The sequence below is a fragment of the Hyperolius riggenbachi genome, chromosome 8 (assembly GCF_040937935.1).
Source record: "Hyperolius riggenbachi isolate aHypRig1 chromosome 8, aHypRig1.pri, whole genome shotgun sequence".
In the NCBI taxonomy this organism is placed as follows: domain Eukaryota; kingdom Metazoa; phylum Chordata; class Amphibia; order Anura; family Hyperoliidae; genus Hyperolius; species Hyperolius riggenbachi.
The window spans coordinates 115,042,070-115,052,298 of record NC_090653.1 but is presented as its reverse complement, the minus strand read 5'-3'; the positions used below and the strand labels follow the sequence as shown (position 1 = coordinate 115,052,298).

At 43.6% G+C, this 10,229-nt stretch overlaps 1 long non-coding RNA gene across 1 annotated transcript in view; it reads right to left on the bottom strand.

Annotated features, from left to right (window-relative positions):
- Positions 1–216: 216 nt before the first annotated feature.
- The window catches only part of LOC137528295 (uncharacterized), a 33,303-nt gene continuing 23,290 nt past the window's right edge, over positions 217–10,229 (bottom strand). The window contains exons 2-3 of the long non-coding RNA XR_011023348.1: positions 1,014–1,211; positions 217–495 (exon numbers count right to left, since the gene is read on the bottom strand). This is a non-coding gene — a long non-coding RNA (uncharacterized lncRNA). The remainder of the gene's footprint in view (positions 496–1,013; positions 1,212–10,229) is intronic.

The window sequence follows — 10,229 nt, the reverse complement described above, 5'->3', positions numbered from 1 at the left end:
TCTTTCTGATCTACAGAAAGTGACATCTTAATTCTGAGTGGGGACAGGTCTTATTGTTTACTTACCTCCATTTTCCCATTTTCCAATACATACTACACTATATTGGGCTCTCTGTGTTCACTTCCTTATATTATTACATTACTTTATATTACATTATATGACCCTTATACAAGGTGCTATTTTCACATCAGACGTAGGTAAGGCAGCATAGCATCCATATACAGTATGTCAGGCAGGTTCAGTGCTAAATGGTGCTTAAGCGTGTTCAGTTTAATTCAGCTCAATGTTCAGAATTCAATCACTAACACTACATATATTGTATGACCCTTGGATGTGTCAGTGACTGATGCTTCATACCAGTAGACCGTCTTCCAACTCCTCAGCTTAAACTTGTTCATTATTAGCCAATGTTCAAGTCCATCTACAGTCACAGGTCTAAAATATTATCCTATAGACTGAGTGTTCAGATGTTACCTTTCATATGAAATCCGGGTTCTGCAAAAAAAATAATAATAATTAAATCCTAAAACTGTCCTTAAAGCAGACCTGAACTCAGAACTTACTCTCTAATATAAAAGATAAGCAACAGCATAGTAACCTTTAAAAAAAATCTTTGTTACAGCTGATACAAATCCTGATATATATCTGCAGTTTATCTACTTCCTGCTTCCATGGGAGCAGACAGAGGGTTAACATCCTGTGTTCACAAATTAGCTGTTCTTCTGAGGCAGCTAGCTGACAAAGCTAAGAGATCAAATTATACTTGTGATTAGTCACAGATGTGGGGGAATTAGACAGGCTAAACACTCTAAATACATACAGGGTGCATTTCTCTATGTTTTCCTTCTGTCCTGTGCAAGAGTTCAGGTCCACTTCGAGTGTTGCTTTGTGCCATTCTTCCATGGATTTAGTCCCAACACCCTTCTTTTTCAGTTTTTGTCAGTCAGTTGTGTGCTATATTTATTCATTATAAAGTCTATCATGTACAAAAATACTCTTCAATCATTACTTACTTAGTCAACCCCTCTTCATATAAAACTGTACTGTGGTGCTAGAGCATGCACCATCCCCTTCCAACTGACGAGCCCTTCCTCCTTGCACTAGTATAAGGAGATGGTGACCCTACTGGCAACCAGCTGCTCAACCTGCAGAGATCATCCACTCCTTCCCCACAATGGATTGAAAAAGAAGAGCTGGGGGACAGGGAAAATCTAAAAAAAAAAAAAAGATTGTATTAAGTTAACTGTTTTCATTTTCATACATCTATTATCGCAATCTTAGTAGAAGATAACTTCAGTTGAAGATGTAGCACAAGATATCAAGGGGCTGTTTTAATTCTGTCTATAAACTTCTTTTCAATAAAGAAATTGCTTTTCAATTTTGTAGCTAGGCCTAAAATACCACTGAACTTTTTAAATTTCTGTCTTAATTGACAAAATCACATCCAGGATAGATATTGATTTTTACAAAATGAAAACTCAAGGACAGATGAACAGGAAAAACAACCATCACTTTTCATTTTTAAGCTTGGTTGTTTCTTCAATAAACTGACTTAAATTGCATTATTATATGCAGTTAATGGATTCTAGCATTATTGCGAACAGTATATACAGCTGTCTGCAAGAAATCAAAGATTTAAATTGCTACGCAAAAGGATACATATTCAATACAGAAGAAATCTCACAGCATATTTTCACACCACGAAAATACATACTGAGCAATTTGCAAGTTTGATCAATAAGTATGAACGTCATACATCCTACATCATTATAATTAAGACTGAGTGCCAAGAAAAAAAAAAAAAAAGTAACCATTTAATGTAATCATATATTCAATAATAAAATATTATAATAGAACTCTGTGCATATTGCACAGAAAACCATCTACTGAGTAAGGCTTCTCCTGGACATATGTATTAGTACGCCATCAATGAGTTGGGCACAGGGCGAGACGAATGACAGCTCTCTCTACTGCTGCAAAACTTCCTGGCATCGTTAAATGCTATTCCCCCTCCAAGTCGTCGCAACTCAGGGGAGGAGGTATAATTCGGGGGTCAGCAATTACCGGAGCCTTAAATTACTCCTACATGCTCCGCGCAGCATAACATTGCTGCTATCGGGCGCTTAGCATCAGTGTCTGGCGCTGCTTACGTTCTGCTGGACCTCAATGCTTCACTTTCCTCTTCTGATGTCTTCTCCTAGTACTGTAGACAACTAGAAAGTTTCTTCAGCCCCATCTTATAGTTAATGAGCACGCTCAAGATGGCAGCCTCTCTTTTTACCTGCTCCACACCTTGTCTCGGCTCTGGGAAGCATTAATCACATATATGCACAGAAGGAACAAAAATACTTAGAGATACCGCACCATTAAATCTCTGGCTACAACTAGAACCTTCTGGGAAATGTGGAAGATTATGGATGGCTAAGTTACAAGCTGGATTGTACTCACCATCAAAGTCCTGTGTAGCTGACCTTGGTTTTGGAGTCCTGCATGGGATTGGGAAGCTGATAATCCACACAAACAAACAAAAGCCTTCTCTACTCCTACAAGGGCACACAATGGAATAGGATTTCTCCACCAGGATACTCATGAGGTCCACAGCTTCAAACAAACCAACACATCAAAAAAGCATGGCCAGGCAACACAGCAAGCAGATCTCCTACCTTCCCAAGTCCTCTTCCCAAGGTAAGGAAATTCATCCTCCTTCCCCAAACACCAGTAATATCTTCCAGCTGGCAATCCGTTTTTTGCAGACTGTACAAATACTTAAATGCATTCAGAGGCTGAAATTATATTGACTCTATTGCCTTTCTAAGTGAACCATAGTAGGCCCCATGTTTCTGCATATCAATGGAATTTTCACACCTCTCCTAGCAGATTCACAAGGCCAGCAGTTTGCTTTTGTCTACCCCCACTGATAAACAACAACAATCAAAGGAAGAGCTTACTTAACCCATTTCTTCCCAAAGAGCAATGTTAATCTATTCAGCCAGCTTCTTACTAGCTCTCAGGCCATCAAGAGCTGCATCTCACATTGGAAAAAAAACAAGCTAATTTGCTGCAATCTCTAGGGTTTTTAAATAAAACGCACAGAGGAAAAAATGTGGCCAGGCCCATAAAAAAATGCCACACTCAGACTCAGTCCAACTTCAGGGACCCAGGCCCATTCAAGGGAAAGAACTTTCCAGCGATCTCCAGTGATGTGTACTGGAAATCAGAGGCTGAAAGTAGCAGAAGTTACCATGACCCTAGTCAGAAATGCAGTAACACCCCGGCAGTGAACCCAGTCGCCAATGCTAAGCCCCATGCAGTCACCGCATTGCTCTGCAATGCCCGCTCTATAAACAATAAGACAGCCATTATTGCGGACCTTATTCAGACATGCGATATTTCATGCATCACTGAAACCTGGATTGATGCCAATGCGGGACCCACATTGGAAGCAACCATCCCATACAATTACTCAGTCCTAAGTGAGGGAAGACGAGACCGCAGAGGAGGGGGTGTAGCAATTTGTGGCAAAACAACTCTGCAGCTCAGAGCCCTGAATGTTGGCTCAACAAAGTCTTTTGAATGTATAGGTGCCCAGATCTCAGCTGGTAAAGGCTTCAAAATTTTAGTGGTTTATCGTCCCCCCAAAGAAGCTGACCCATTTCTACAGGAATTCTCAGAACTTCTGGCAATGCTAACTCTGTCTTATCCGAGATGGATCATCCTTGGTGACTTCAACGTCTGGGCTGATAACACTCAATCACAAAATGCAAATGAACTAATAAATCTCATGGGTGGACTAGGCTTCACACAAGTTGTAAAATCTGCTACCCACAGAGGAGGGCATACGCTAGACTTACTGTTCCACCTTGGAATGGACATTAGTAACATAACAGTAACCCCAGTGGTGTGGTCAGACCATCACATAATACAGTTTACAATTGAACATCACCCTATCAAGCAGCTCCCTAAAGAAACAATCAAAATCCGTCCCCTGCATAAATTAACACCGGAGAGGATAACTGCCAACCTGGATTTTACAAATCTGCTCCACAGTCAAATGGACCCAAACACTCTAGTAACCCAGTACAACAACACGAGATATGAAACACTGGACAGTATTGCCCCATGGCGCACCAAATCAGCAACCAAAAAGCAGAAAGCTAATTGGTTTGACAAAACCATCATGCATCTAAAAAAGAAAGGGTGCAGACTTGAAAGACAGTGGCGTAAATCAGGGTCTGAGGAGCACAAATCTAGCCTAATGCAACACCTCAGACAATACCAACAAGCAATAACCAAGAAATAATCAGACTTTATCTCGCACAAAATATCTACAGCCAACAACAGAGCTGGTCAACTTTTCCACACAGTGGAATCACTCTGCAATCCTTCCTGCCTAAAAGCCCCAACCACATTCTCCAGGGAAAGGTGTGAAGAATTCTCTGCCTTCTTCACAAACAAGGTGTCTACCATCCGTGCCAGCATTACACCAACATCAATTGACCACTGGACTTTGCATCTGCCTACTACCGTAGCACCATGGCAAGTCTTTGACACTCTGAAGAAGATTTTGGAATTCTCATTCAAAGTCTCCGCCCCACTACCTGCAACCTGGATCCTGGCCCAACTGGATCCTTAATGCAGTGCCCAGAGCTGATCAGGCCAGCACTTCACAAAATCACTCAGTGCTCCTTGCAAAGTGGACTTTTCCCAGAAGAACTAAAGAAAGCGATCATAAAACCCCTCTTGAAGAAACCATCACTAGATCCTGATTCTGTAACCAACTACAGACCTGTGGCGAACTTACCATTCCTATCAAAAGTTATCGAGAAAGTAGTCGCCAACCAGCTGGAAGCCAGGCTTACAGATAACAACATCTTTTATACTTTTCAGTCAGGATTCAGGAAAAGGCACAGCACTGAAACGGCATTAGTCCGAGTAATGAATGATCTACTTACTGCAAGGGACAAGGGTGATTGCTCAATTTTGATTCTTCTTGACTTGTCTGCAGCATTTGATACTGTGGATCATGAAATACTAATCCAGCGACTGAAGAATTACTGTGGCCTAAGGGGTACTGTTCTTAGATGGTTTCAGACCTTCCTATCTGGCAGGACACAGCAAGTATGTCTGGGCACACACTACTCTAATCCAGTGCCACTTCCCTATGGAGTTCCACAGGGTTCTGTACTATCACCATTACTCTTTGCAGTCTACATGCTCCCACTGAGCAAAATAATCCAGAACTATGGCCTAGGATACCATTGTTATGAAGATGACACACAACTGTATCTGTCTTTCAAGCCTGGCACCCAAGACCCATCAGCATCCATAAATGCGTGTCTAGTGGATTTACAAAATTGGATGAACACCAGCTGGCTGAGGCTGAACTCTGACAAAACAGAGGTGTTGGTGGTAGGTGGTCCACACATGATGGATAAAGTTCAAAATGCTCACCACCTCAAACTAGCAATTGGGGGAGATACTGTACAGTATAAAGACTCGGTGCGAAACCTTGGGGTGATCCTGGATGGAAATTTAAAACTCAAACAGCAGATATCAGCTGTCGTCAAGTCTTCCTTCTTCCATCTAAGAAATATAGCGAAAATCAAAAACCTTATCCCAGCTGAAGACCTACCTGCCCTGGTTCATGCATTTGTATCCTCCCGCCTAGACTACTGCAACGCCCTGTTCATCGGATCTACAGAAAAGGTTCTGCGCCCCTTACAGCTAGTACAGAATGCTGCAGCCAGACTCCTAGCCAATGCCCCCCGCTGCTCACACATCACCCCAGTACTGCAAACTCTTCACTGGTTACCAGTAAAATGGAGAATCAATTTTAAGATCTGCCTGCTGACATTCAAGGCTCTACACCACATGGGACCCAAATACATAGCGGATCTATTGGAACTTTATGCCCCTCCACGCACCCTCCGCTCTGCCAACAAGATGAAGCTGATTATTCCCAGGATACACTTAACATTTGGTGCTCGGGCCTTTTCCTACGCAGCCCCTACTCTATGGAACTCACTTCCACAATCAGTACGAGAGGCTCCCTCTCCTGACAGCTTTAACCCTCTGGGCGATACAATTATATCGCCCAAGAGGTGGCGCAGCACTATTTTTTAATTTTTTTTATTTTTTAAATCATGTAGCGAGCCCAGGGCTCGCTACATGATAGCCGCAGCGCAGCGGCATCCCCCCACCCACTCCGATCGCCTTCGGCGATCAGAGTAAGCAGGAAATCCCGTTCAGAACGGGATTTCCTGCTGGGCTTCCCTGGTCGCCATGGCGACGGGGCGGGATGACGTCACCGACGTCATGGACGTCGTGACGTCATAGGGAGTTCCGATCCACCCCTCAGCGCTGCCTGGCACTGATTGGCCAGGCTGCGCAAGGGGTTGGGGAGGGGGGGGGCTGCGCGGATCGGCGGGTAGCGGCGGATCGGCGGCGAGCGGCGGCGATCGGAAGTTACACGCAGCTAGCAAAGTGCTAGCTGCGTGTAACAAAAAAAAAATTATGCAAATCGGCCCAGCGGGGCCTGAGAAATCCTCCTGCGCGACATACCCCGAGCTCAGCTCGGGATTATCGCTCAGGAGGTTAAAAAAAGGCTAAAAACTCACCTCTTTTCCCTAGCCTTTGAGACTGCATAAGGCAGGGTCACAGCGCTTTGAGTCCCCAGGGAGAAAAGCGCTATATAAATATTATTGTTATTGTTATCTTCCAGATGTGTTCTGTCTCACAGATACTATGAGTAAGTCACAAGAATAACTTTGATTCCTCTATCCTCTATGGAGGATAGCAGCGTTGCTTGCAAAGTTTTCACCAAAGTATGTTTCACATCAAAAATGTCATTTTTTATTTCAATTTTTTTCACAAAAATACATTGTATTTTTTTAATTTGAAACATTTGCAAAAACACCCAAAACAGTATTTTTACTGAAAAAGCGTTTATTTTTTTTAGCACAAAAATTCGCGAAAAACACACAAAAAATCACAAACTTATTACAAAATGATTTTTTAAAGGTAGGTTGTTACATATGATAGAGGGCTATTACACAGCAAATGAAGTCAGTTCCTCCATATGTAAGTGACACATGGAAAAAGAGGTGGCTGTGCATGGAAGAGGTGGGACGATTGGCCTAGGAAGGAACATCCTTAAAGCCGGAAACCCACTAGGAGTGATTTTCTGAGCAATTTGCGATTTGAAAACTCTTGCTAATGTAATGCTATGGATGTGATCCCACTTGAGTGATGTAATTTTATAAAAATCCCCTATAGCATTGCATTAGCAAGAGCTTTTTCAAAACACTAGCGATAAGAAATCGCTCCTCGCAGGGCAGTTTCTAGGCTAAAATGCACCCAGGACGAGGGTGGGTGCCTGCAGTATAGGTTAGCCAGGTCTAGTTGCACTCAGTATAGGTAGCCAGCTATAGGCCCACCCAGTATAGGTAGCCAGGCATAGGTACCCCAGTATAGGTAGCCAGCTATAGCTCCCCAAGTATAGGTAGTCAGGCATAGGTACCCCAGTATAGTTGCCCCCAGTATAGGTTAGCCAGGTAGGTGCCTCCAGTAAAGGTAGCCGGTATAGTTGCCCCCAGTATAGGTTAGATAGGCAGGTGCCCCCAGTATAGGTTAGATAGGTAGGTGCCCCCAGTACAGGTTAGCTAGGTGGGTGTCTCTAATAAGGAGCCAGAATAGTTGCCTCCAGCATAGGTTAGTTAGGTAGGTGCCTCCAATATAGGTAGTCAGTATAGTTCCCACCAGCATATGCTAGCTAGGTAGGTAGGTGCCCCAATACAGGTTAGATAAGTAGGTGACCCCAGTATAGGTTAGATAGGTAGGTGCCCCCAGTATAGATTAGATAGGTAGGCACCTCCAGTATAGGTTAGATAGGTAGCTGCACCCCAGTATAGGTTAGGTAGGTAGCTGCCCCCAGTAAAGGTTAAATTAGGTAGCTGCCCCCCAGTATAGGTTAGATTAGGTAGGTACCCCCCAGTATAGGTTAGATTAGGTAGGTGCCCCCCAGTATAGTTTAGATAGGTAGCTGCCCCCCAGAGTAGGTAGATAGGTACCCCCCCATAATGGAAGGGGGAGGGCAGCCCGACCTCTCCCTCCCTTCCTCTCCAGGGCCGTCCTCCGTGCTCCCCCCTCTGATGCAGAGTAAAGCGCAGCAGGAAGCGCTGATAGTCACAACTCACCTGCCTGTGTTCCAATCTCTGCTCACTAGCCACTGGTCCCCTCCTCTGCATACACGCGGATACACACGCTGCTTCCTGCTAAACAGGAAGCAGCATGTGTATACGCGTCTATTCAGAGAGGAGACCAGCGGCAAGTGAGTGGCGATTGGAACCAGGGAGTTGAGTGACTATTTCCAGTGCTTCCTGCTGCGCTTTACTCTGCATCGGAGGGGGGAGAACGGAGTGCAGCCCAGAAGAGGAAGGGAGAGAGAGGTCGGGCTGCCCTCCCCGAAGCTGACTCCCCCCTCCATTACAGCGCCCCCTTCCTTCAGCGCTCAGGGCGCTTGCACAGGCCGCACGGCCCGAGAAACGGGCCTGGCTCCTAGTGAGTTTCTGGCCTAAGTCATGATATAATTAAATGGCCTGTCAGTAAATGAATCTAATATTGATACATAGATTTATAATATCAGCTATAGTATGAAGATTAGGGGCAACATGGTGGCATAGTGGTTAGCGCTCTCGTCTTGCAGTGCTGGGTCCTCAGTTCGAATCCCAGCCAGGTCAACATCTGTAAGGAGTTTGTATGTTCTCCCCATGTCTGCATGGGTTTCCCCTGGGCACTCAGGTTTCCTCCTACATCCCAAAAACATACAGATAAATCAATTGGCTTCCCCCTAAGTTGGCCCTAGACTATGATACATACATCCTACCTAATAAAACCTAACTGTCGCTGCGTCTAGCAGCCAGCTGTCCCTGTGTCCCAGTTTTTTTGTTACTGCGCATGTGCGCAGTAACGGACAGCTGGGACCAGGGAGCTAAGAGGACGAGCGAGGTGGGCGGGTGCAGGCGAGCAAGGTGGGCGGGTGCGGGTGAGTGCCTGCGTCGGGGGCGAGCGAGGTGGACGGGTGCGGGCGCATGCCTGCGTCAGGTGGACGCTCGGCGCGAGGTGGTTGCGTGTGCGGCGTGCTCGTGCATGCGCACTGGCGGCTACAGCCGCCGGAAAAAGACCTACAGCCCGTTTTTAAATGGGCTTGGGTCTACTACTAGACATATTTGACTATAATAGGGACTAGATTGTGAGCTGAGGGACAGTTAGTGGCAAGACAATATATACGCTATACAGTGCTGTGTAATATGTCAGCACTAAATAAATAAAGTAAAGATTACTATACTTCCTCTTTTGGTACAACTTAAATTAAAATACACTGTTGTATTCACTTCCCTCTTGATAAGTGAAGAGCATTGATGAGCACATTTCACATACTGTAATTGTAATTTTGCATTGTAATTAGCAATTATGATGCAAAATGATGGAAAAAAGTAATCAGGGACATTGATTTTGCAATTATGCGTAATTTAATGTCATTTTTTGTGTAATTTCATGCAGATTTTAGCGGTAATAGCAAAGCCTAAATACATGCTATTGTCAAAATTGGTATGCATGTGAAGGGAAATAGTGGGAAGTCAAAAAAAGAAAATTGATTTTTCAAAATTCAAAAGAAAAAATGTTTTTAAACTTGGTAAAATTACTTTTTACAAACAAAAACAAAAAAATACATACATTTTTTTTTTCATTTGCATCTTTAACCACTTAATGACATGCTGATGTATAAAAATGTCCTGCTAGAGCTTCTTAATGGCTCCAGGACATTTTCATAAGTCAGACAGTGCTGCTGCCACTGTGCGTGTGCGCGCTTCCGTGCGTGCATGTGCATTTCCGTGCACATGCACGTGAAAATAGTAAAAAAAAAAAAAAAAATCAATGAAAAAATACACCTTTATTTCCAAATACTATATTGTCACCATACTTTGCACTGGGGACATAATTAAAATCTTGTGATAACCAGAACAAATAGGTAAATAAAACGTGTGGGTTTTATACACAGTAGCAGTGGTTTATATTAAAACTATAGGGGATGAATTTAGAGAAATAGTGTATTTTTTCCTTGTTTTTCCCTTTAAAATGCATAGAAAATAAGGTAATTACTGAAAACAAATATCAACCCCAAAAGCCCAATTGGTGGTGAAAAAAACAAGATATAGATCATTTCATTG